The 27,771-nt window shown below is 44.0% G+C and overlaps 1 protein-coding gene across 1 annotated transcript in view; it reads right to left on the reverse strand.

The window, feature by feature from the left end:
- The window catches only part of PAK3 (p21 (RAC1) activated kinase 3), a 124,635-nt gene extending 107,898 nt beyond the window's left edge, over positions 1-16,737 (reverse strand). The window contains exon 1 of the mRNA XM_064713295.1: positions 16,536-16,737. The gene's annotated coding sequence lies outside the window, so the exon portion shown is untranslated. The remainder of the gene's footprint in view (positions 1-16,535) is intronic.
- Between the last annotated feature and the right edge of the window lie 11,034 nt (positions 16,738-27,771).

Raw genomic sequence — 27,771 nt, forward strand, 5'->3', positions numbered from 1 at the left:
AAAAATAAATACACACAAACAGCAGTCTTGGGGCTGGAGAGAGAGAAAGGGGTCTCCTCTTTGGTTCAAATTTCCACTTACTCTTCCATGGATGGGGAGCACAGGAAATTACTTCCTTATGGATGCTGAGAGATACTCCTGAATCTGAGAGTTGAGACCTTAAGGAAAAACCCAAACCAGCAACAATTGTAATAAAATAACACTTCAAGATGCAAAATTAAGACTTTGCACAAGTATCCACACACCCCCTTTTCCAAACAAAGACAAAATTCCCAATTTCCTCAGCTTTACTTCAGAATATTCCCCAGAGAAAGATCCTTTCTGACTTCCCTTTGCTATCAATGTTGTTTTCCTCTGCTTCCCCCTCCCTTTCACCTAATTTGTTCCTTAGATGTAAAGCTCAGCTCTGCTGATTTCATAAGCCGTTCATAATATTTTTACTTTAATGTTTTACATTATAAAAGACTGTGAAGAAGCCTCTACTGTTATTTCTTGTTTCTGCCTAGGAGGCAACAACGTTGCTTAGCACAGTGCACATTTACCACACTATGGGGCAGGTATGGCACAGCTCTGCCTGTGCCCCATATCTGTATTTCTTCTCTCCACCCCCAGCTGTGGATGTCTGACTGCTGGACCCCAGGCATGATTTTAATGGGTGATTTTTATAGGTGTGACAGCTGGAGTAAAGTACTTAGCACTTGAGAAAAGCAGGTCTCTTGGCTCCAAAGCCAACCTGGGCATTCAAAAATCATTACTCAGATCCTAAAAAATAATGAGATTGGCTTAGCAATAAAGATGGGTTTAGATATTAAAGGTTTTATTTGCCTTATGGTGTTTCTGCCTTTTGCATCTTCTAGCCTTTTTTTTGTTTTGTTTTCAGCAAGGAGAATTAGAAATTGTCTTTTAAATGAAAACAGAGATTCTTCCCATAAATTACCTGACTTCTGGAGCTAGGATCTCAGGAAAAATATTCAACCTCATCAGACTGATGGCTCACAGAAGTGATTAGCAGTGCATATCCTCATTAGAAGCACATTTTCTTTGTACAGGTTCCTTCCAGGTAAAAAAGGTATCAGAATTGTCTTCTCCCCTTGTGGATGCTGTTACCCAGTCTCTCAGAGTTATCACAAAGGGGACACCTACATTCAATAAACAGGCACGTTTGCATTTGGACTTACAGACCTATACAAAATCTATTTCAGAGGAAACCTCTTATATCATCAGAATTGTCACACTCACTTCATGCAGCCTGAGACATTAGAGGGTATCTGTGCCCTTTGGCTGTGTGAGAACATCAAGGCTCTCCTAAATGCACATTGACCAGTTCTGGATGCAATGATCATCAAGGATTCTGAAGCCTGGCTCAGTTCATGAGACTTGATCCAAAAATTTCCAAAGCTCTGGGGAAAGTCTAAGGAGAGATTTGCCTTTGGGTCTTAGACATTTTGAGGGTGGGAGAAGAGGGAGTAGAACATTACCTGTACGTATCCCAACCCATCAGCAAGTCTAAACCAACTTCATCCTTCCCTGGAAAGCAGAACAAACCAGCCCTAAGCTGATAAAAACCTACCAGACTTCAGAGAGGCTTATGAGTGGCACACTATGGATGGACTTGCAAGCTCCCTCTGGAATTAAAAAATGCAAATGATTCTAGAAAGAGGGGAAGATTTTAACATACATTAATGTATTTCAGACTTGCCACATTCTTTGAGTTCTGTTGTTGAATTCTTTTCTGGGAGAGGGGGGATGGCAAGGCGACTTATTGGTGTAAATAATCAAATGTAGGCTTGGCATGAGACAAGACTCCATCCCCACTCTCAGGATCTCACACTGGAAGGAAGGTCAGACTTCCAGCTCCTCCCTTATCCTTCAGAAGTGACACCTCTGCCCTGCTTAGCAGTAGCCTGGCCAAATGGCAATATTTGGTGCTGCCACATCACCCTGGAATGAGCAGTCAGCTGGTAACTAACCTGAAAGCTTCCAAGAGCCACCATGGCTGATTCCAAGCCATTCTTCCAAATCCACTTCCTCTTCCAAGAAGCTTTCCAAGAAGAAGAACAGCCAACATACCCTTACCATGATGATGCAGAGGCCCACAGGCCAGGCGTGAGGACTTGGCAGCTCTTTTTTGATGCTTCACTTCCAAAACTATAACCAGAGTCAGTTTTGGCTGGAGGGCAATGAGGTTTTGGCTGGAGGTGGTATAGCTAAGGACTAATCATGTTCCTAGTGAAGTTAATGGAAGTTAATTTCCCCATCATTTTCACCTGTGTTGAATAACTTAAGGACATTCATCTATCAGTGCAATCAGCGATGGAGTCATACAAAGGTGGAGAAAATGGGACACACAGCCAGTCTAAAAGAAAAATTCAGGAGCAAAGATCATCCCAACCCATCCTGCTTAGGATAATTTGAGAGGCCTATCTTTATGTAACCTGGTTTGGCAAGAGACATGCACACTTACTGCCTCCCTTTCCTCCCTGCAAAATCCCCATGCTGCTCTAACAAGAGTCCCCTAACAAAATAAGCACTCACAGCTTTTCAAAGGAGGCATCAATGCCCTAAAATAAATAATCCTTTAAACCCTTGTGCATTGCAGCACTTGCTGGGCCTTAGGCAGGGAGAAAACAAGACAAACTGCAGCTGTGAAATATGAAGTAGGACAGGAATGAGAAAACATTCCTTTCTCCTGGGGAAGCAAGTGTTTTGATCTACCAGTTTAAATGAGGCCTTGCAAATCAAGAGCCTCACACACACCCAGAGGAGGAAGAGCTCTTGCTGAGCTCCTGCAGAATGGAGCTGCCAGCAGAAGGTGTCCCAGCAGCACCAGGAGATGAACAAACCAGCAGGAAGGAGGGGAACTGCAGTCCTGCTCTAACCAGCTCCTCTGCTGTTTCTGTTTCATTCAGCTCTCCTCCTTGCCTGTATTCTGCTATGATCTTTTCTGCTTAGAAAGGAACCATGACTGTGCACAAGTGCAAGAATACAAATCGTGTTACAAGATGTTTCTTAAGGTTTAAATATGTTTTAATCTGCAGGTATAGGGTGAGTCCTCACAAGAATTCTGGGAAAAGAGAAGCTGGTGATTTATTTGAGAGCATTCTCTCACTTTCCAGCCAACTCATCCCAACATGGCCAGGCACACTCAGCTCAGGTGCTCTATTGGAAGCACTGGTTTTGCAAGGTAGGAGGAAGGCACTGCCACTGCTGTTACAATTAGTAGCTGCCAAAGTCCACCCACTCTGTAGACCCACCAAAGTCCATCCACTGCATCTCGCTCTATGTGATGTCTGAAAAGGGGGGCAAGAACAAGATCCAACCTCCTAGAGCCAGTTCCTGGTTAACCATGAGGCTTTGAGTCCCAGCTAGGACACTCCACCAAGCAGCAGCAAATGTCACTGTGATAGGAGAGAAGGACCATTTTTCAAAATATTTGTGATATCTCACAAATATTGGTTCCTATGTAGGAACCAAGTATCTTGTTCAGCTTAGTTCAAGTCAGAGATACAAACACAATTGTAGGCAAAACTGAGCCACTGTCAGCATTCTGTGTCTGAGAGCCACCCCTGTCCTCTGGCCTCCCCAGCTGTCCTTCCTATAACAAGGGGAACAGAAGACAACCTGTATCTGCTGACCAGGGAACAAATGGAATATATTTGGCAATAAGTTAACTCAGCTTGAAGGAACCGATATTAAGCATTCCAAAAGCAAATAATCACACTCTCTAACTAAAGTTGTCACTCTAGAGAGTCTTGCATAGAAGAATGAAGACTTGCTCATTGTAGTCCTGTCATCTCTGAATGTATCTCTCTTCACAATTTATTTTTAACTTCTTTAGACACAAACTTTCACTTGCTGTTGTTTGTGTCCAAGTATAAACAGGGCCTTTTTGAAGATGGAGACTTCCAGGCCGTGATAAAGGCTTGGAAGGTTGTCTAGCACTGCTGCAGTCTCTCCAAGAGCTTATGCAGAGTCCTTTGCAGAGATGTTATTCCACAACTTCTCAAAGCACCTCAATAGATTTTGACAGATATTCCTACACCTCATGTAAGCACCAGCATGCTAGCAGGACTGTTTTTCCTACCCAGTCAACAATGAAAACATAAGGAACACTGCACTGACATGTGCAGACACCAGCTCTTCACTTCTAACAATGGTTGCTTCTGGTCATTTCTGATTTCCCTCACTCATCAGAACCGAGTTGTTCCTGTCACTTATCTTTCAATGGAATGGCACATTTTATTTCTAGGGAAGAAACTAAAAACATATTTCAAAAGTGTTCAATCAACCCTGTCAGGATCATTTCTGTCAAGAGAAGAACCAAGTAAGAACACTAGAACTTGAAAGGTTTACTGTTTCACACCATGTACTGCTGTAATTATCAGAGTGTACAGGCAAGGTACAAGCAGAGCAGAATTTTTCTGCCAACCACTAAAAGAAATTGGCATCCCAGATGATGAACATTTCTTTAGGTCCTCTCTCCTCTGCATTTCCACATGCCCTGCAGATACTGTTCAGTCCCAGCTTGTGTGACCTGAAGGTATTACATACAAGACTTGATAAGAAGACAACTATTTTGCTCCATGGTAATTTATGAAACTTCAGTAATTCAGTGTATTTTATAGTGAAAACAAACCTATTCTGGTATTTTAATGCAGCAAAATCATTTTGAAGCATCATCCACATTTAAATGGGAATCTTTCCAATGAAGACAGGTAAACCCAGAGATTATTGCTGGAATGTGACAGATTCTAACACTTGTCCCTGATGTGAGATGAAATTGTCCTGACAGATGAGGGACTCTGAAACTGTCATACCTGGTTTAATGCTTGCACTAGCTCTGCATGACTCCATAGGACCACATTCATGAGCAGATGCACCTTTGTGCTGAACAATTCCATGTGTGCAGCTGGCAGAGCAGCAGCCCCTGTACCAGCCTGGCAACACTCCTCTGGTCAGGAGGGGCTCTACTTCACAAGGATTTGATTGTCCTCAGTCACTGAGAAACTGAAGAGTAGCCAGATATCTGTAAGCACATCTTATGTACTCAGATCTCTGCCCAAGTTCAGCAATTCAAATGAGAAGAGCCAAAGGGGACATTGCTGTCAGCTTTCCCCCCGTTATTCTGTAGAATGCCACATCTCCCCTTTCTTCACTTCTGTTTTACACCAGCATTCCACTAAGACAGTGTCCTAAACAAGAACTCAGAAAGTAAGGAAGATGGATTCTGTGATTCTATTACCCAGAGTGATTTCTAGGACAACCTTCCATATCCTAATGTTCTACTTCATCCTTGAGATACAAATATTTTTTCCTCTATGCATTTCTCAAGGACTTCCTTCTAGATTTTACAGCAAAAGCTATTGAAATACAGATTCACCCATAAACTTCATGGAGTACACACACTGTTACTCTCCTTTCTAAACTATACACATAATATGAGATCCACCTCTGCTGAGGTGAATTTCACTTGATCTTGGCACCAAAAAGAGGCCTGCTCCTCATTGCATTCATTTAAGGGAAAGAGGTTTAGCTTTGTATCTCCAGTGCTTCCAAAATAAGCAAAGGATAGTACAGAAGAACTCTGCTGGCTCTGCTGTACTCCAAAGCACCTGAGACAAGGATGAGAAAGAACCAGCACTGTGCAACAATTCCATTCCACAGTGTAATTAACTCTCATTTTCCCTGGCCCTGGAGTGCTTGTCTCCTTCAGCCATAACTGAAAGAAACAACAGAAAGCTCTGGAGGCAAGGGAGGGGACAAAAGTAGCTGCTGAAAGTTGTTCTCCCTGTTGGCTGTATTGCTTGTTAGGCAACTGGCTAATTTTTTTCATCACAGAGGTCATCATAAATAAATTCTGCATACAGATCAAGTTGAAACAGAGCAATTAGGAGTCAGGAGAGTCAGTCCCCAAAATTACACTCTCACTGGATGACCCAACATCCAGTGAGATCCTTGGGGGACCTGTTCCATGCCCATTCTGACATAAAATGCTCTTTCACTGGGATACCACAAAAAGCCTGACATCAGGTGAGACCACAGCCTGTCCCATTGTTCACACAGCCTCACTGCCTCCCCACACCCTGAACGCCCCCAGTTCCCCCTGCACCCCAGTGTGGGCAGTTTGGGGCTGAACCTGGCACAGCCTCAGTGCTCCCAGGGCTGCTGCAGGCTTGGGGACACAGGGCACAGCATTAGCCATGCCCCACTTCCCTCCCCTGGAAAATGGAAGGAAGCCACGATTCTATTTCCTAGGGAAAGCTGTGGACTGGTGTCACCTCAGGAAGTGCCCTGCACCCCTGGCAGGGATAAAGCAGGAGATGTGCAGGTTCTGAGCTTTGTGTGCTCTGCCCCTTTCCAGAGTGCAGGCCCAGCAGGGCAGGAGCACATACATGGCTTGCTGCCTACCCGTTCAACTGTCCTGACTTGTACCTGGGGAACTTCACAACGAGCAACATAAAGAATTGTTTTCTAATTAGCCATGCACACCAAAGGAAGAACCATGTAGCTAATAAGCACAAACAGAATCACCATTCCATGAGACTTTATTAGGTACTTACAACTGAGATTGTAGCCATTTGTCCTGACAACAAGCTTAGGCAAAACTGATGCATGGTGTCCTTCAAATCTCAACTGGTTTAATTAGACTAGTTGAGGATATTTGACAACTCAGCCCTTTAGCCCCTCTAAAAATAATCCCATTGTATGTCTTATTTATTAATTTTTTATTTTTATCAAGATACTATTCTGTTTCTCTAGGGGGCATTTGCAAAAGTTAAAATGTAGAGCCAGAAAATAAATCCATCCAGTACCTAATAAATCCATCCAGTGCCTAAATGAAATGACCTTCCAAGGAAGTAAAACCCCATCACCCTGAAAAGCCAGAGAGGCCTTTGTTGAATTTGCTGAAGGTAACTCCAGCCTGAAAGATGGCATCTCTGCCTGAGAGGTTGGAAAAAGTGGTGGCTATCATGTTTGAGTGAATTATTAAAAGTGACAGTTATCTCTGTATGCTTACAATTGGAACTTCTGATTTCACAGACTATAACAAATGCACTGCTGCTGTTCTGAATGGCCTAGCATTAATAAAGCAAACCAATTCTGAGTGCCCAAGGCCGGAACCTCAGGGACAGCAGATGGTGACCAGGCCAGCCATTCTCACATTAGCATAAGAACAGGATGGAGTGGGTCACAGATTGCCTTTAAGCAAGCTTTCAGTTGTCCACACAGTCTCTGCTTCCTACCAAATGAGACAACACCATTGTTTAGGATTTCTAATTTAGGTAATCGGTGCCTCATGACATAAAATGTGTTTCACAAACAAGGCAAGCAATAAGGAAATCTATCTCCTTTGTAACTACTTGCACTCCATAACAACCTTATTTAAACTCTGCACATGCAACAAAAGGAAATTAATAGTCCTGGTTCATGTGTGCTAAAACACTTTGATCAAATTACTTAAGAGCTCCTAAAATTAGACCTTTTTTTCCTAAAATTCCTTCTAATTTTGTGAGCAATTACAACTGTAATTTCTTGTAAGCACAACTGGCATATACATTGATTTCCAAACTAATTCTCTCATTGAGAATCAGAGCAAATCACAAATAGAAAATTGGAAACTCTGCCTCAAATTCTTTGAAGAATTTGAAGTATGAAACCCATATGCTTACCTGGATTCAAAATTAAGACTGTCCTGATTTCAAAAGAGGCAAAACTTCACCCCATTCCTAATTTAAGCCTCAGAGTTAAGTAAAATACAGCTGAGGACTGGACTCTCCAGAGAGGAGGTCAGAGTGAGACTCAGGATATCATATGCAAACTTTTATAAGATATTTTGTCCTTTCTAAACACAGGTAAGCTCCACGTTAAATAAAGTCTCACAGAATGTGTGTTTGATACCTTAACATCAATAATGAACAAAACCTTTTGTGTTTACATGTCTGTCTTCTTGGCTGTGTTAACTCAGATTTCTGAAATAATAAATTAATAATTAACTTCAGATTTCTGAAAATGTGACTCTGTATTCCTCCTATTTTGTGCTCCTTGGACAGGGATCCTCAGTTGAATTTGTTTCCTGTTTACTGACCATCAAGGGAATGCTTCAAGTCTACTCATTATATCATCAGTCAAATCAGATCTGGAAAACCTCGAGGAAGAACCCCATTTTTGAAAAAACAGAAAGCACATTAATTGAGAGATTCCCTACTACCTCACAAGCTCCCTGCAAGAAAGATACAGAATGGCAGAGATAATTTCTTTTTCCCTCCATCCAAGAAACAGGAAGGAAAAAAAGGGGATGTTACTTCCACTCCCAAACTTAAAGGATTAAACATGAGTTAAAACAATCCACACACATATTGTGAGCCCATATACCTCCTCCTTAGCACTGCACTTACTCTAGAAAATTGCAATCTTGGCTTCACCTGCCTGGATCCCCTTTGAAATCCCCACAATGGGAACTTTTGAAGCAAAGACTGGTACTAAAAATCTGCAGGGTGCCCAATAGATGGTCAACCTCATTCCAAGTCAAAATGCAAAGCTCCAGTGGTGACAGTGCCATGGATTCCCTGGAATGGATCTTGGCAGGCTCAGCCAGCCTCCAGCTTGCCAAGCTGCTCTCCCCAACGAGGAGCCAGCAAAGGCAAGGACTGCACACCACAGGCACACCCCAGATTCCACACATGGCTGATGGTAAGGCAGCTGAGAATTACAGATTTACACACAACACAGACTGGCACAAGGAACAGACGAAAATCTTTTGTTGATGTTGCTGTTCTTGTTTCTCATGTAACACAGTTTTCATTCCCTAAAGCAAATGTATTAATTGCCAACTGAAAATAAGTCATCTCATCATCTTACTTGAATAAATACCAGTAGTTCTGGAGCTTGACTGGAAAATTCAAGAAGCCATATCTGAACAGTTAAAGCAAATAATTATTCCTGTATCTTGATCAGCACATTTCCTTCTCTATGAACTACTTGAAAATGATGAATTCTCTAGAAACTTCCTGGAATTAAGGAAAACTTTTGAATAAACTGGAAGATATTTTGGGTCACATGATCACTGGACTCCACTGAATTTTCTTTATGAGGGTCCCTTCCTGGATGAGGTGTTCAGAAGATGCCTGAGGATTTTGCAGTTGATAGATGAACTATGAAAAAACACCAAGGGGAGGGACTAAAAGCTGGTTCCTTATGTAATCTTGAGCAGAGCTGCTTAGGGCTTATTTTCTGAACTGTTTGGCTTCAAGAATTTCAATTTCTGGGGATGGAATTTCTAAAAACTAGACCAAATGAGAATTTACAATCTTGCCACTGGAACCTGGCCCCCTGAAAAGACCCTCTGCTTAACACTCAGTGTTGTTTAACAGAGAGAAAATGTAAATCTAATAGCATTTCTTGACTCTACCTTTGGGGGAAGAACTTTCCACTGCTGCAGGTATCTCCTTGGTGGCTCTAGAAGGAGAGAGGTAGAAGAAGAATTATAGTAACTTGTGCTGGAGAGGAAGTGTCATCTTGTCCTGCCAGTGCTAAGACTTCTTACACTCATCACAGAGTGAGAATGAGTGAAAGAAGGAAGACAAACATAAACATTACGGTAAAACACTACAGAAATATTTTACACTGCTTTCAGGATGTATCTTTATAGCCAGAGTGGGGATGTGACTGTAAAAGTATTATTTTAAAATGTTCTCTAATATCTAATTTATTCTTCTCAAATTCCATTGGGGTGGTCTACAGAAAAAATCCACACTGTAGCCAAAGCACTGCAGGCAAGTACTGGATGTTCTGTAAAAACATGAACAGTTTTTTGCCTGCAAATCTGCTCTCCATCATATTTCTCATCTTCCACTCCTCAGTTCCCAAGATAATAGAATTTCCTCAGTTCTGTGGTTACCTACAGTTTTCTCATGGAAACAAGCCTCGAACACATAATGAAGAAAACAAACAACTATCAAAAATCCCCCAAAAACAACCCTTTAGCTTATTATTCCCTTATTCTTCCTGTGCAGGCTCAGAGCCAAAGACACTCCAGCCATCACTGGGGAGATCAGTGGTAAACATCATTAGCAGAGGAAAAATCTTAAAATAAACAGGTCTTCAAGGTATAATTTTCCCCCTGATAAACATTAAAGAGGGGCAAAGCCAACAGACCTCTTTATCTCTCCTCTTCATTAATTAATAATATAAGCACTAATCTGAAAACAAAAAGGACAGTTTCTTTGATCCTATGGGAAAGCCCCACAAAATAACCAAAAGGCTCCTGCCCCATTTGTCACATGGCTGCCACGATTTGCAGGTGGTGTGGCAGAAATGAAATCCCACACTGATGAAACCTCATGTGGGTCTGTGCTCCCCCAGTGCACTCTGTGCTGGACAATGGCCTGGGCAGACCCCTGTCTGAAGTGCCCTTCTGAATATGCAAGAGGAGGATATTCCATTTCAGTTCTTGCAGCTATTAAGGAGTCCCAGTGAAATGGCCATTACAGACCTGTCAGGCCAAAATGTGCTGCACTTACAGAGCTTTTGTATGATTTGCCTCTAGCTGACTGTAAAGAGTGAGGATGATACATAGCATCCTTTTTATAGAGATCTCAAAGAGATAAATAAAAATAGTTTTCTATCTAGAAGACGCAAAGTGCAGGTAGGTTAAGTGAAAAATCCAGTCTCTCACAGCAGGGCAAGAGGAGAACTGGGGACAGAATCCAAATCAGCTGATAACAGTCCTGTGACCTGAGCACTAAATGGGCATCTTCCTGTACTTACAGCCTCTTTCTCAGAAAAGTTTGTCCTGCCAAGGTGTTCTCCAAAGAGTAACACTGGTCTGGGAGTCCTGCTGCAGGAGGATGAGCAGAGAAGGCTCCTTCAGTAACAGCCTTTCCAGGGCTCCTTCCAGAGCTCAGAGATCTTACTGCCTTCTTTGGTTTTGGGCTCTTCCTGACTTTTAATTTAATCTGAAGGCTGTGATTCATTGTTACTCAGCAATAAACTGTTTTCCTTAAAATGGCTAATCAAACTTAGATGAGGCCCTTGAGCAATGGGAAGATTGATTAGATATATTAAAGGTTAGGTGTACAGCAAAACTGTAGACCAGGGCATAAACTCCTATTGAGTTCCATAGAATTACAAACTGGTATTTCTACACATATCTTTTCCCCCTGCTCTATCCCATATTTTTATGTATTTGTGTAACTACTCCAGCATCCTGAAAGAGGGAACTGGTAACCTCTCCCATGCTTTGCTTAGCTCCACACCCTACACATTGTAAACTAGTTAACATGGCAGAAAAGCTGCAGTGTCACAGACTCTGCCCTGTGCTGTACGTTCACCCATGGGAGGGATGAAAGGGATGTTTCTGATGGCAAGGGCTGGGAGGTGGGCAAGGAAGAGAGCTTGTCCTGCAGACATTCAGGAGTGACCACCTGTGTGTGAAAGAGAAACTCTCAGCAATGTTTAACTGATGGTGCAGACCTGAATCCCCCACTTGAACACTTATGTCCTTAGCAATGCTTGCTTTCTTACTCCCTTACATCTTACTGAAGATGCTGCATCCTCCCTAGATAGCCTGTTGTGGAATTTACTATAACTGCTGCTGGAAAGCATCCTTAAATTGATAAGGATAAGGATAATTGATAAGGAGTTATGATGTGGGGAAATGAACTGACCAGCAAGTTCCTGTTGTCTTTATACTGTCACCTGAGCCACAGAGGACAAGTCATGTCAGGCTAGAACAGCAGAGCAGGTGACCTTCAGACCTACTCTAATATTGCAGTCCTTATGCTACCACCAAAATAAAACATTCACACCAACTGCCAGACAGCAGGTCAGTTTTTCCAGCTGATCCTCTGTCTTATTATGTAAGAGACATTGTTTGATTGTTGCTCTCTGCTAACCTCCGCATAAATCAGCCATTACCAACTAGAACAGAAATTGTTACTGAAAGTCAGTGTTTCACTGACTTTTTAATACACCCCCACTGTGTACATCAAAGTGCATTAACCTGCTTGAGCCTATTGGAAAAGGTTTGATTAATAAACTCCATACTAGCTAACAACAACATAAGAGAAAGGAGCAGTGGTCCAGGATGTGGGAGGGATGGCAAAAGTTAAATACAAATTTCTCAACTTCAGAACTCATAAATGGTTTATTTAGGAGAGGGCATTATCCTTTATTTCACCTACAAAGGTGTTTTTATCTCCTACACAATTTAATTTCTGGTTTGCTTTGGCTGACACATGTTCATAGAATCACAGAACCACAGAATATCCTGAGTTGAAAGGAACAAGGATCATCAAGTCCAACTGGCCCTGCCCAGAACAACCCCAGTAACCCCACCATGTGTCTGAGAACGTTGTCCAAATTGAACATTGGCTCTTGGGCTCTGTCAGGCTGGTGCTGTGACCACTTCCCTGAGGAACCTGTTCCACTGCCCAACTGCCTGGTGAAGAACTTCTTCCTAATATCCAGCCTAAACCTCTCCTCACACAGCCTCATGCTGTTTCAAAGCCCTTGTCTATGAGACCCAGTGACATGTGAGGCCAGCACAGATGATCCATACCTTCCCTTTCCCACAGAAATTTATAACTCCACAGTGTGTGATGCTCATGGGCACAAACTGCCTTGCAGATAATGCTGCCACTTGATGGTATCCAAGGTTTAAAATTTGGGAAACTGCTGACACTGGTCAGTGACTTTGCTTGGGGCACACTTGGTGTCAGGGAAGGAATGTCTTACACCGTACAAATATGACAGGATGGATCCATCCCAAAATCAAATTAATCCCTTAGGGGAAAAAACATGCCAACAAATGGGTTTCATTACTGAAACTGCAAGAAGCTCGTGGAAAACCCCACAGGTAGAAAAGGGGCCACATTAATTCAGCACTCATCCAGTCCAGTGGCACAGTCCACACTCTGTCATATTACTGCTGCATTCAAAGGCAGGATTTAGGAGACAGGTTCATTGCAAGGCTACAGCTGTGACCATCTTAACTTCACATCAGAGTAAACCACATGGAAGATCTTAGCCTTAGGAATGCTGCCTGTAATGCAAAGCAGCTATGAAAAGGCCCTTTTACATCTCTTCTATGCTCATTCTCTCTATATATCAACCTATTTATGTATATACTTCTACCTACCATGAAGGTAGAGAAGATGGAACCAGACTTTTCCAGGAGGTACAGTGAAAGGTAACAGACACAAACTGAAACATGGGGAATTCTGATTATAAATCTTTTTTTCATGAGGATGGTCAAACACTGAAATTGCATCAGAGAGCTTGTAGGATATTAGTTTTTGGAGCTATTGCTAATTTAACTGAACCAAGCCCTGAGCAGCCTGCTAAAAATTGGTCCTGCTTTCAGCAGCAGGTTGGACTATATCAACCCCAAGAGTCACATTCATCCTAAATTATTGTGTGATTTTTCCTGGGTAAATTTGGAACCAGACCATAGGTCCTTAGTAAATATTAATGTACTTCTATAATACTTAAACTGACCCTCTGCTCTGATCAAGAATGGAGACAGGCTGCCAGTACTCAGCTAAAAGAAATAATGGCACTACCCACAAAATACCCACAAGGGCCAGCACCCACACTGGAGAGCTCTACACTCAGAAACCTCCTCCAGTGCACTCAATGAACACTTCATCCACCATGGACTCAGTGTGTCCAGGGAGATTCTACATATACCCTGCTGTGCTCAACAGACCTGTGACTATAGACCCCTGGTTCCACAGTGAAACCTTCTAAAATATGATGCACTGAAAGAAAGATTACTGGGGAGTTTTAAAAAAAAAGAAATCTTACAGGATCTCAAAATGTATCTTATTCTATCTGAAGGGTTAAGGCTTCAACTACGAGGATAATTTCAAGGCACTCAATCTGAAGAGAGTACTGTGAGAGACTGAGAGTATTTACATATACTGAATTAGTTATGATCTGATGATTTAAAGTGATATCTATTGATGCCCAAAGGTATTTTTGGGCCCATACTTTCTTCACTGACTGTTTTTATATAGTTGTTGGCCAACTACTGACAATCTGTTTAGAAATATCAAGGAACATGAAATCTGGAGGTGTATCAGTGTGTGAGCGTCCACTCCAAAACCTCTGGGAAAATAACCTTCAGGGATGGCAATCGGCCAGAGAAGCAGTTTGAAGCCAGCTAAGATAAGAATAAATATTCATGGCAGCTAAGGATTTTGCATTTAATACCATTCTGCTAATGCAGATAAATATTCAGATTTCCCTGGCTTCTGGAGAGTAAACCCGGTTTTAAAGAGAAATCCACACAACAGCATTCAAATACCATTACAACTGCTGGTGAGGGGTTTGGGTGACGTGGTACCCTAGATTTTACAGACCAAATGAAATCTCAGCAATTTAAACATCGACATCAGACAACAGATGCAGAAGGATTCATGCTCTGTATCACTGCTGCCTGTGGCAGAGGGATGGCTCCACCTGTACCATCCTGTGCACCACCACGCTGTACTTCTACCTTTCTTCATTCACAGGGAAAGCACCTCTCACTTGTTCTGACATCTTTGCATTGAATACTATCATCCAAAGTTATGATTTTACTACTTTTACTCCTACCCATGTGTCTCTGTGCTAAGGCAAACGTTTCTGTGGTATAAATCCCAAGCTCACAGATGAGTGTAACTGACTACTCAGTTAACAGGGAAAATACACAGGTGAATTAGAGTTAACCATGCTATTGCAGCTATCAATCATGTTACAGCAGCAGCTCTGCAGAACATCCCAACCAGGCAACACTTTCCTCTCCAGCTGACCAAGAAGCCAGACTTGCATCCTGTCCCCACCACAAAGTTACATCACATGCAGAAGAGAACTTAGAATAAATTATTCAAAGGGAAGCAAAATCAAAGAAGATTATTTCCCTTCCTCTGCAGATTCACAAGCAGTAGAATAACTTTGTTCTACAGCCCATTATTAAAACTCTTCACAAGTAACCACACCACATGACACTTGCACCCCAGCTGGATGCTACATGGGGCTGTGACTGCAGGACCACTGAGAAGTCACTCCACTTTCTCACACGTAAGTTAGGAGCTTAATTCAGAACATGATCTTTAAACTGTATCCAACACACCTTCAGACTTCATGAAAGAAAATGAGCAAGATGACAGATGGACCAGTTGTTTATTTTTTTCAGCTCTCAGACTGCTTTAGCTTACTGCATCTTATTCCTTCTGTGCCATACCTTAATTTCTGGATTAGAGTCTCTTTAGAGTGAACACTCACTCTTTCTCTTCCCTCTTGTGACCATAGCTCTGTAAAAGGTTCAGAAAGGAGGGCAAGTAGCTCCTAAACAACTCTAGGTGTCACATTTCTGGCTGGAAAAAAAAAGGCAAAAGGAATGGAATTGGAAGGGGAAGTGCAGGCACAGGGCAATGAGAGGGCAGGGTTTTTCTTCCCCAGGCTTTCACTAGTCTTAAGCAAATCACTTCCCTTATACATTGCTATACATTAAAGTAATATTAAATAGTGCAGACTTCTAGGGTTTCCAAAGTACAATGCTCAGCTACCAGTGTACAGGTTTGAGGCATCAAAGCACTCTGGAATTCAAGGTGTTAAGATTAAAAATAACAGGCTAAAAGTTGGGAAATGTTTAATATGTGAAAAGCAATGATCTCAAGATATTTGAATGGCAAGTCACTGAAGGTGCATCTGGCATGGGAAAGTGCAATCTATGGCGCTCAACTCGGCCCAGCGGGCAAGCAGCCCAGCTCGCCAGTGGCTCACACGAGGAGCCTGCAGCGCCCTTGGCCTCCCCTCGCCTCCTGCCCCCGCCAGGCTTCCTGCGCCCGCCTGCAGCGCCAGCCAGCAGCGCGGCATCCCGGTCCCGCAGCATCCCGGTCCCGCAGCATCCCTGTCCCACGGTATCCCTGTCCCACGGTATCCCTGTCCCGCAGCATCCCGGTCCCATGGCATCCCGGTCCCGCAGCATCCCTGTTCCGCGGCATCCCTGTCCCACGGCATCCCGGTCCCACAGCATCCCTGTCCCACGGCATCCCTGTCCCACGGCATCCCGGTCCCGCAGCATCCCTGTTCCGCGGCATCCCTGTCCCACGGCATCCCGGTCCCACAGCATCCCTGTCCCACGGCATCTCGGTCCCACAGCATCCCGGTCCCGCGGCATCCTGGTCCCGCTGCATCCCGGTCCCGCGGCATCCCGGTCCCGCAGCATCCAGGCCCAACCGGCACCGCCAGGCACACGCCAGAGCCTTTTCCATGGAGCCAGTTCTCCCTGAAACCTCAAATAACCAGACCCCCAGCCCGAGGACAGGGGCTGGGGCGGTTAAAAGGCATAGATTTGGGAATTACCGGAGAGAGCCGGGTGCTGACAAAGAGCTCGGGGCTCTCCCCAGCCCCCCGTAAGCTGCAGCCCCGCACGGATCCCCGGCTGGGCTTTGATGCCCGACTGGCTGCAGGGGGCCGCGGGCTGCCAGCAGCCCGCCCAGGGCACAGCCTGTTGCCGGGCACGCTAGGTACAAAGGCAAAGCACAGACCTTCTCCCGGGCCTCTCCGCGGGGAGGCTGCGCTTGTCCTGCCGGCCGCGGCCGCGGTGCCGGCGGGGAGCTGGGGCCGGCCGCGGTGCCTCACCGGCTCCACATCGATCCGCCCGCCGCCAGCCTCGCTGCTCTGCTCTCCACCCCCTCCTTCCAGGGGGACAAAAACGGGGCTGGGGGGGACCTTTCTATTATTATTATTCTAATATATTCTGGGGGCTTGTGGTTCCTGCAGCCAGGCGGAAGTGAACCCGCTTTCGCCCCCCTCCTCCTTCCGCGATGCTCCGGGGCTGGATGCGGGCGGCCTCAACAGCCCGGGGTCCGGTCCCGGGGCCCGGCTGCCCGCAGCCCCCGGGCGGCAGCAGCGTCCCGGTCCCTTGCTCCCCGGGCGGGGTGGGGAGGCGGTGCCGTGCCCGAGAGGCAGAGGTTACTTGGGAGGCTAAAAGGAGCGAATAATTTTCTCCACCCCAGTGATGGGCGGGCTGCCCGGAGCCCGCTGAGGGCAGCGGTGCCCTCAGTGACGCGCGGTCACAGCACCAGAGCGAAGGCTACAAAAAGCACCGAATTATAAAGGTGTCCGCTGGCTCCGTAGTGACATCCCGTGGTGCGGGGACACTACTGCCGGTGGCCGGCTGAGCCCGGGGCTTACCCAGGCCCCCGGAGCTTTGCGGGGTTCGGCGCTGCCCGCCGGCCCCGTCCGGAGCAGCCGCGCACCCCGGCCGAAGCGGCGCCGGGGGGTTCCCGCAGCAGCCCCAGTCACCATCCCTGGCTTGCTGTGAAACCGGCCTTTAAACCGGCTTGCTTTGAAACCGGCCTTGTGCTGCTGCAGCAGGGCTGCGCTGCTCTCGGGCACTGTGAGGCTTTTTGTGCCTTACAAACGTGTCACATCTTCACAGAACTCCGGAGAGCAGCGACGGTTCCGAGCTGAACTGTGCCGCTGGCCTCACACCTAGGCTGAGGGGCAGAGTGAGAGACACCAAATGAACATCCGTCTAACGAAGGCAAATGGTAATTTCTTATTTCAGCATGTGCCATCATGTTGAATCAGACTTGCAGAACATCTCCCCTAGCCAAGAGGCACAATAGAGATGAGGTGGTGAAACTGTCCCTCCCTAAGCCTTAGCTACTCTAGAGAACTCTCCTATCCATCTTCCTGGTCACACAACACAATGGGATGCTCTGATGGCCTGTGGCAGAAAAGGCAAGAAGAGAAAAGACCGTGAAAAACACCTGAACTCAGGGACCAAACCTGTCCACAACCAGGAGGAAAGTGTGAAGTCCACACTTAGGCACAGCTGAGCTGAATGGATTCCAGCTTACAGGATGCTACTTGTAATGAGGACGTGGTGGCATCAACCCACAAAAGCATTGGCAAGCTTGGTAAGATCCATGCCACTGTGTGCAGAAAGCTCAGATTGCCCAGACCAGAAAGATTAAGGCTAGCCTAGGCAGGCCTGAACACATAGCAACTGAAACTCCTGATAATTGTTCTGTGGCATATGGGTGCAGGGTTGTGTGGGTGTAGATGGGTTGTAAAAGGCTCTTCTGAACTCTGCTACAGGAGTAACTCACATCAGATGATGCACATGCTCACAAGAAATGACTGGGACACTTTACTCAGATCTCTGTTGTCCCCAGAAGTCAACTGCTCTAAACACCAGGGTGGAACTGAAACTCTATGAAATTCTGTCTTGTGGGAACAGTGAAATGGTCAATGAAGCTGATATCTCTTTGTCTTGTTGTCTTGTCTTGTTCAGAACCTGCCATTCTGTGCAGACTCACCTCTGTGCTCAGTTTTGTGTTAAACATTTCCTTCACGTCCCAACAGTGGTAGTTTCTTGGTCAGCTGCTGCATTCGTCTCACAGCCTTGGGGTGTCTGTGTCCTCCACATTGCCAGTGGATGGCTGAACAGCCATGTCAGCAGAAATGCCCTCTGCCAGGTGGGACTGGCCAGAAGATTGCACCTCATCCTAAGGAGCGCATGCCTGGACACACTGCTGCATAAATTGTGTCTTGCAGCTTAATTACTGCGATTGCCTGTGCTTTGAAATAAACCACAGCAGGTGTAAAATACAGCAGATGTCTGCATAGCAAAGAAGAGCAGTGGTGCTTTGCTCACCCTAGATTCTTACCAAGAGCAGACTTTGGTCTTCTTTTCTTATATTCAAAGCCTTTCATAATCTTCCATAGCCAGCTCCTGCTGGAGCACTGCCACAATTGACCAAGGGGTGAGAAAAGACTGTGGGAGTTCCACATTTCCCAGGCAGTATTTATGCACTGTGGGACTTAGTTTGCCTCACAGAGATAGAAATAACCCAGATCTGAATGCAGTCAGAGGCAAATGCAAAATTTCTCTCCTGAGCTTCATTTCTTCACACACAATCATGCAAAGGAGGCTGGTAGCCAGCCCAACAAATCCTATCCCTATAGTCCAATCAAGCTATTCCTATTAGTGGCTAGATAGAAATGTGAAGGAAAGGATTTTTTCTGTTTTAAAATACTTGGGAGGTACACAAGTCCTACAGAGACGGGAACCATCTAAATATATATAAAGACACAGTGAGATAAATTAACCCATCTGTTGTAATCTAGTAGTTAAATAAAGCCAATTCTAAAAAATCAACAGTTTCATGAAGCTACTAAAGCACTATTGATGTTTTCAAGTTTTTAAAATTCTTCAAAGTGTATGAATGTAGGAAATCAAGCATCTCCTGTCAGATTCCTGAACTGCATGAAAAGGAAGAAGGCTGTGCATGAAGCTGATGCAAACAAATCCGTGGTGTTATTAAAGCAAATTGCCACTAACACTCTAACACAGACCATTGTGAATTGCTCCTCACACCCCAAGACACATTGCTGATTTCCATGGTATGTCAGCACACACATCCATCACTATCCTTCTTCCATCCCAGGGATCTCAAAGCACCTCACAGATGGTGCTTAAATGAAGGCCTAAAACATCCTCACTCTTTTTCCTGTGAGCACAGAGATGTGCTCACCATCCAACAGGAAGTATTAAAATGACTGGAAAGATGAAAGTGTCATATCTGCACATATGCCTTGCTCTTCCAACCACATAGCACTTCCAGCACTTCTGCTCATAATTAGAGAAAGTTGTTTCCTCAAAGACTGCCCTGAGCCATCCACTGCCAGCTTTACAGGCAAATCAGGGCACAGAAGGAGTGTTTTGCTACATCCCAATGGATGATGCCATTCAGTTCTGTGTCTGAAAAGCCACACAGCAGCTACAGAGCAGCACTCAATCTACTGTGAATTCACACAAGATTTTGTTGGTTTCAAATGCTCATCTTCTGGTACTGCCAGGTGACAGATACAGGATACAGTCAAAGGTCATACATCAGGGAATCCTACAAAACATACAGGAAGAGAACATAAACACCCAGTGCATCAGCCACCATCTCACAGGCATGCTGTGTGTGCTCTGAGACCTCCCAGCAAAGCAGGCTCATCTGGCAAGTGGGAAAACACATGTGCACTGGCCAGAGAGCTGTAGAAGCCAGTGAAGTACCCTTAGAAGTGTTTTCCAATAAATGTGCAGGCAGATTGAGCTTCCTCTCTTCCCTTTCCTCTTCAATACATGCACACACCCAATCTCAGTGTGATTTATGTTGTCATATTTCTCTGGGTAAACCTCTATGCCCAGACTACAAGTGAGAGCAGGAGTCTGAGGAACAGGCAGCACTGGAGATTTGATTTGACAGTTCAGCCCTCAAAAATGTCCCCAATTAAATTACAGAGATACCCCACAGACCTCAAGAGGCTACCAAAACAAACATCCAACAACACTGTCCATTACAAAGGCACCAGCTGTGCTACTCACTGTGTTTGGTTACTGTGTTCCTGGGACAGAAGTGAAACTACCCAACAATCAGTCCCACAGCCCATGAGCCAGCCCTGCCTGGTGTGAGGGTATGTGCAGAGCATTATGGAATCCCTGTGGCTCTGGGTACCATCGAACAAAAGAGAGAGCTGGCCATACCTGCTCACTTCTTGAGATTGTGTCTGGGTTACCTCTGAAACATCCTCTTCCATGTTCCTGGTTTGTTTGAGTTTTTCTTCTAGAACTTGGTAACTGATGTCTCACTGTTGTTATCTGTAATACTGTCAGTGTCTATAAAAAGTACATATTTCAACTGATAAATGCTACAGGATGAAGAAACAATGTGCTGTTAATAAAATGCAGATGAATTCTCAAAGGAAATGAATGGTCTTATACCCCACAAATTTGAGATAAAAATCCATTCTGCTGCATTTCAAGTAATTACAAGAGAAAAATGCTGAAGACTGTTTCTCCTCAAAACTTGGCAATTTTTATATTATGCTACTATATTCTTATTGAAAAATGATGCTTTTATTCACTACCCCTTTTTTTACTTTGGCCAGTGCTGCAGCCAAACATCTGCTTGTTAATTTAGCAGAGTAAGTTAATGGTTAGTAACCCAGGAGTTTCCAGAGAAGATCCCCACAGATATTTCCTAAGGAAAATTCTCTCTCAAGCTTTGTAAGGATGCACTTAGGAGGGGAGAAGACTGAAGAAACAGAAAGATCCAGACAAAGCATGCACGTGATTGTTTGGATAAGTTGGGCTCTTCTCCTGAAAAGCCTCAGTGGAGGATTTGGAACAGGTTTTCAGCTGAAGGCAATCAAAAGTGCAAGTTTCACTCTGAATATGCCACTGTGACTGAAGAAAGCTGGGAGAGCAGGAAATGAGGCTAAAAGCAATAGTGAGGTATTCAGATAGTTCACTGCTCACAGGATTCATTCCTTCCTGTCTTTAGAGAGCTACAGAGAAAAATTAATCATGATTATTACAGTTACACATTCTGAGCCTCTTCCTGCTCACATGTTGACCTATCTCTATACCAGAAAAATTCTTAGGAGCCAGCCCAGCTTCACCAAATATATCCCAACAGACAGAATCCTGTATAGCTAGGATTTAAGAGACAAATCCCCCAAAAGCCCACTGTCTAAGCAGATACAGCCTAGGCAATCGTCAGAAGCCTCCCGGATCCCTGGCTTACACTCTCTCTGCATGCTGTGCTGGAGTAATGGAGCAGTGTCAGGCCTTGGGACTCTCAGGAGCAGGTACAAAAATGCACATTAGATTGTTAGACTTTATCAGCAGCACTCCCACCAAATGCACTTTTGTTCATACTGTTGACAATCAGTTATCATGGACCAGGACTGAGACCAAAAAATACTGCTGGCAAAAATAGTGTATTGGTAGTGTATTGGCAAAAATAGTGTATTGAAAGAAGCCTTGCAGATAAGTGTGTAAGTAGTTTTATTATCCTTACAAGGCAATTACATCTGTTAAGCTGAACAGATAAATGCAGAAAATGACAAGTCCTCATTTTTAAGTGATAATGAGTTTCTTGCAGGCAAACTACACAGCTCTGGAGACTGAATCCTCAGACTATCCATAGACCATGACTACACAGAGAAAAAGAGCAAGTTTCTCCAGAGCAGTGCCTGAAGCCCAGGAATGCTTTATCCCAAAGGCAGTAAGGAAGCCTGAGTGCCAAGAAGAAAAATTTTGTCTGCCTGTGACAAAATACCTGCCCAAATGCACACCAGCTTTTTTTCATCCACGCTGGGAAGCATAAGGGTGTCACACAGTGAGCTCAGGACCACTGATGTAAAAGTGAGGCACTCACTGGGGTACAAATTATGTTGGGATCAAGTTTTGTACTTTTCAGCCTGTTCTGGAAATAAACAACCTCTGAGTAGTGCTGGCTTTCTTTTCCCAGACTCCATTAGTTTATGTGTAATCTCAGCAGATAACCCAAGGCTTTGCATGCCCTGTGCTGCTGTTAATTGCCAGCAACAGGCATTCACTACACTGTACACAGTAAGATGAACAAGTAGTTGTGTAGCTATTTCCTAAGCAATACTTCCTCACCACCACTAAGGGACAGTGTTCCCTACATTTCTACTAAAAAGAATGCCATATCTGCAAGTTCAATTTTAATTAGCAATGGTTAATGCTTCTGCTTAGTGCTTGAAGTGTTTTACATTCTCTGTTAGGTTTGTTTAATAAGTTAGTTCCTCACAATGCAGTGAATTACAGGCCCATTTAATGTACTTTCACTACAACTGATACACTGAAAAATAAAATGTATTTAGTGAAGGTAATTCTTCCTATGAGCTCCTAAGACTAAGAGGATGGCTAGTCTAAAATAAATAGTTAACAGTAAAGTATCAATTAAAAGGCATAAACAGCTTTGCAAAACACATCCACTTTTGAACTTTTTTTTTTCAAAGACATAATTTGTATCTGTGAAAATCTCCTAAACTGTCCTTATCTGTGTTGCCAATGCAAACATTGGAAAATCTGCAACATTATGCTCTTTGATAGGTACTGCTTCCTAATCCTTTTACACCAGAGACACTTCTGCCACTGACTTCACTCAGAGTGAAGATAATGTCTACTATATTCAGGGGCAAAACTTCACTAGCAGTCCCATTTCTCCAGGTATATTTCGTGTTCTGGAAAACAGTTTAATCAGCTTGAAAGACTGCTAAATTACCTTCTCTCAATCTGTGTTCCTGAAGAATACTCAGAGAGTCCCACTCTCACCAGAAAGTAATTTAAATACAGTAAGGCTGTGGCTTATTTACAAAAGGCCAAGTTTTTACAGGACAATATAGCAGAGATACCTGGTTATCCTTATTTTCAAACTCAAAAAAGAAATGTCCATGAAGTAGTTGTTACAGTGATAACAAATGACTGTACCAAGCCCGGTGCTGTAAGATTTCAAGACCACATTCCAATACCTTTTTTGGTTTGAAGACATTCAAATTTGTTGGCTACAAGATCAAGAGCTGTACACTGAAGCTGATCATGTAGCTGTACAACCAAACTTCAATCTTCATTCTCTCTTTAGTGAGAGAATGCACAAGGCCCATCATATCCCATTAATAAAGAACAATTAAAAAAAAAAAGAAATCACAAGTCCCATTAACAGAAGGCTTCCCAGATTATGTATTCTTCTGAATAGTATATCTAACCTTATCTGTGCAGATAATCCACTGCAATTAGCCTCCACTGGTTCTAGCAGGCAACAGTGGCATAGCCAAGAAATAGATATTTTTAGTACCCACCCTCTAACCCTGCCCTGTAATTAACTGCAGAGCCCCACAGATTTCTGCCTCATTAGCTGTTCAGCTAATGAGAGGGTCCAGACTCAGCTACCATGAGCCTTGAATTACCTGCCATTCATGGACGACTCTTTGTGACCCCCAGAGCAAAGCACAGGTGCAGAGCTGTGCTGCAAAAGGGACACAAAGAGGAACAGGGGCCCCCATGCAAAGTGTGCACGACTCCCCTGACTCCAGTCACACATATTGAATGCTTTGGATGGTTACACACGTGGGAGCTAAACCTGGCAGTTCCTGTATGGTCATTATCCAAGATATAAAATGTTTGGCTTTTAGTTAAGATCTACAATATCAATGTCACAAAATGAGTCTGAAATTACAAGAGCAGAAGCTGATCTGATTGTAAAAAAGCTCAGCTATTCAATTGAAGGCCAATGCTTGGTCATAACCAGAGAAAAGTTGAGGTCAGGAGTCCAAGTTCAGGAGTGGAGAAAATAAGAAGCTGAAGGAAACATTATATCCTCCAATAATCCTTGCAGGAGATATGATTTCAGCATGAAAGGATGCAGTCCAGCTTTCAAGTTTCTAAGCAAAAATCATTCTACTATAACTCTGCTGTGAGATAAAAGCAGACATGTGATCTAGTAATACTGGCCTTTCCCTGGTGTTTTTATTGGTGCTGCCCTCCATATTAAAGAAAACAAACACTCTGCTTTTAATTTTAAAGACAACTCCAACAGTCTGCTTTAGAGAACTTTTCTGTTTTAATCCATGCCTTGTAATATTGTTAGCCTTGTGTAAGTTTGGAAGATGGCCTGTTAAAAAGTAAGCAGAAGATTGGCTTTTAAAAGACTTTTACCCTGCTTTGGGGGGCTTTGGTTTGAGTGTTACTTTTTTCAGCATCAGCTGCTTCTCTTTTCTCTTTTAAAGGGTCATGGTAGAAGAACAAGTGGTTCTCCGATTTCTTAAGTGAGGAAGAGGGAGATTTGAGTCTTCCTGAGATCTGAAATACCCAAAGCAATGCATAAATACATGAAAGAACGTGTTTTTAAATAAAAATATCACTCAGCTGGTAGCATACTAGGCCAAAACCTGAGACATGGTCTGTTGTAATTCTGCTCAGAACTGATGGTTAGCTCCACACAAAGCATTTCCTCTCACTCTGTCTCAATTTCACTGTTTCTAAAAAGGATAACCTGAAAAGTCCACAGCTTTTAAAGTTTCTTTAGATAAGACAGTGCAGTACAAGAGCAGTGCCAGCCATGAAATCCCTGGATGAGCTGAGGTCTGGTACCCCTCTTGCCAGCAGAGCCTCCAATGAAGCACCTACATTTGTGCAGAGCAGTATGGAACCAAGAGCTGCTGGAAGTCCTGTTCCCTTCTCCCTCTCCCTGCCTCTGCATTCAGGTGCAAAAATTGTTCAGGATGCTACAACAGTAACAGTTCTGCTCTGTACTGCATCACTGTACTGTCAGATGGTAATTTTTGTAGAATTATAGAATGGGTTGGGTTGGAAAGGGCCCTAAAGATCATCTTGTTCCACCCCTCTGCCATGAGCAGGGACACCTTTTAGTAAACCAGGTTGCTCAGAGCCTCATCCAACTTGGCCTTGAACACTCCCAGGGATGGGGCATCCACAATTGCTCTGGGCAAACTGTGTCAGGACCTCATCCCCCCTACAGGGAAGAATTTCTTCCTAAGATCTAATCTAAACCTGTTCTGTGTCAGTGTAAAAACATATCCCCTTGTATTATTAATTTTCTTGTACTTAAATCAGATATTGTCAAACATTTCTTAAACCAGTTCTGTCAGGTAGTCAAAAACTGTGGCACAGAAGAACCCAAAAGTGAGTAATTGCTGATGTTAATGAGTTCAAGTAAATTGAACTGGTGCTTTCCTGCCTGCTTCCTCTAGCCATGAATTTGGCCTGCAAAATGCCTCATACCACCAATCAGTGGTATAATATATCTCTGAATTAATGGAATAGGGTGGAACTCTTTGAGGATAGAATCAGGACAGAATTTTCTCCTCACAAAGCCTGAACACACTGACTGATATGTCACTTTTGTTATTGGTATAATTCTGCCAAGAGTTTAAGTTATTAAATGTTATTGAACAGAAAACCAGGCAGTCTTGTTAACAATTATGGATGACAGTGTCAATAGAAGAAAAGAAGGGTGTATTTGCTGAAACACAAGTTCGAAATATCTTCATTTCTCTTTTTGATGCATGCTTGTCAGCTGCTTGTAACAATGGACACCATCATTTACATCAATGATGAATCCTTGGATGAGCTGGATCAAGGACAGGATGTTGTTGTCCTGATCATTTCTGTGACTAAAGTAGGTCACATGTAACTTTGCAATGTTAAGGACATCCAGATTCCAGTTTTCCACAATGGGGTCCTCATTCCTGCCTGAGGGCAGAATTTAACACTATGTATTTGCTATCATACAACAATCTGGGGAGAAGGCAATGAATTAAAAGTGAAAACATTGAGGAAACCATCTCTTCTTCAGAGTGCCACAGAGTGCCACAGCTGCTGCCCAAACCATACCCTCCTACAGGAGGGGACAGTGGCCTTGGCAGTTACCCAGACATCAAAACCTTCCTGGGGCACTCCTCCTCCTGAGAGGCACACGCAGATCAGGACAGGCTGTCTAAACACAGCGACCTCCTCTCCCTTGCTGGGTTATTTTCTTTCTCCCTAGGGGAGCTCCAGCCAGGGGAAACTCTATAACAGAGGTGGCTTGGTTTCCTCCCTGTTTTTATAGCAAGAACAAGCTACAAAGGCACCCTTTTGATAATGTCCAGTTCTTCAAAGTCAAGTTCCCTGCAGTACTGAACATATGAAACTTCAGTTCTGCTTTCACTGCAGTTTTATCTAGCTACTGTATTTCTAACACAGCTGGAACACCAGTACCCCAATTTGAAGTGTTCAGATGTCAGATAGCAAGAGACACCTTACGACTCCAGACTCTCTGCTCATTCCAAGGAAATGCCTAGATCCTCACTCTCACAGCAAATAATGTATGTTCAACAAGTCAGAGATGCAACATCAGTGGTGACTAGAGACCCAGTCTGGGTTTTCCACCTCTAGGACAGCCAGGGACCCAAAGGAATAAAGGTGTCACCTCCTGGGACTTGGGCTCCAAGCAGCTGAACCCCTGCTCACTGCAGTTCAGATGCCAGGCCTGAAGGTACTTACAGGGAAATTGTAGTGGCATTAAAACCATCAAAATTGGATTATACTTGGACACATGCTGGCAAAGTATTTGCAATGGATTCAGAATAGCTGGAAATTGGCCACATCCGCATAATATTCCTAAAGTTGGATAAAATTTAACAGCAGTAAATTAGGAAACTTTGCCAACTCCAAAGCACTACCTCAAACTTGGGCCAAAACGATGAACAGGCACCCAAAAGCTCTAGAGGGGTTTTTCCTTTCTGCCAAAAACTGTTGATCAGATAAGAGTTGGGCTATGGACCATGGGGATAGGGATACTGTTTCTCAAGAAGGCTGGGCTTTGGAAAAGAGCCTTTTTGGCAAAAACTAAGGAAGTTACAATCAAAACCCTAAAATATTTGCAGAGCTCTGTATAGAGGGCAAAGGATTGTGGCTGCTGAGGCATTTGTGTCAGGGAAGAGCCCTCCAGACTATGAATGCTCCCCTTAGTCACCACTCTTGTGTCTCTCCTCGATGAGTCTACAAAGGAAAATGGAAAAGTGAATTGTTACAGTACATAGAAACATTCCTTTCATAGAGATATTTGGAGCACAATGAGAGGTGGGAGGGAGAGGAGAAGACAGAAAGAACAAAAAAGTGTTAAAGGGGTGAGACAAGCTGCTAGTTCCTCTGTCTTTTGAAACGTCTCAGTTTTAGTGCCTGTTGAGCTGAACTGTGAAATCTCTATTTACATCACAGGGCTGGGAAGCTGCTCACAAACAGCAGTGCTCCCCCAGGCACTTACACAGTGCCCTGCCTGGTCCCTGGCACCCCTCAAACCTGGGACACCCTATGCACCCACCCTGGAGAAGCAGCACAGCCTGTGAGAACCCTTCCCTCCACTCCAGGATTATTCAGTGCCATATTTAAAAGATTCTCCCCATCTC

Source organism: Zonotrichia leucophrys, chromosome 4A (genome assembly GCF_028769735.1).
Source record: "Zonotrichia leucophrys gambelii isolate GWCS_2022_RI chromosome 4A, RI_Zleu_2.0, whole genome shotgun sequence".
Classification (NCBI taxonomy): Eukaryota; Metazoa; Chordata; class Aves; order Passeriformes; family Passerellidae; genus Zonotrichia; species Zonotrichia leucophrys.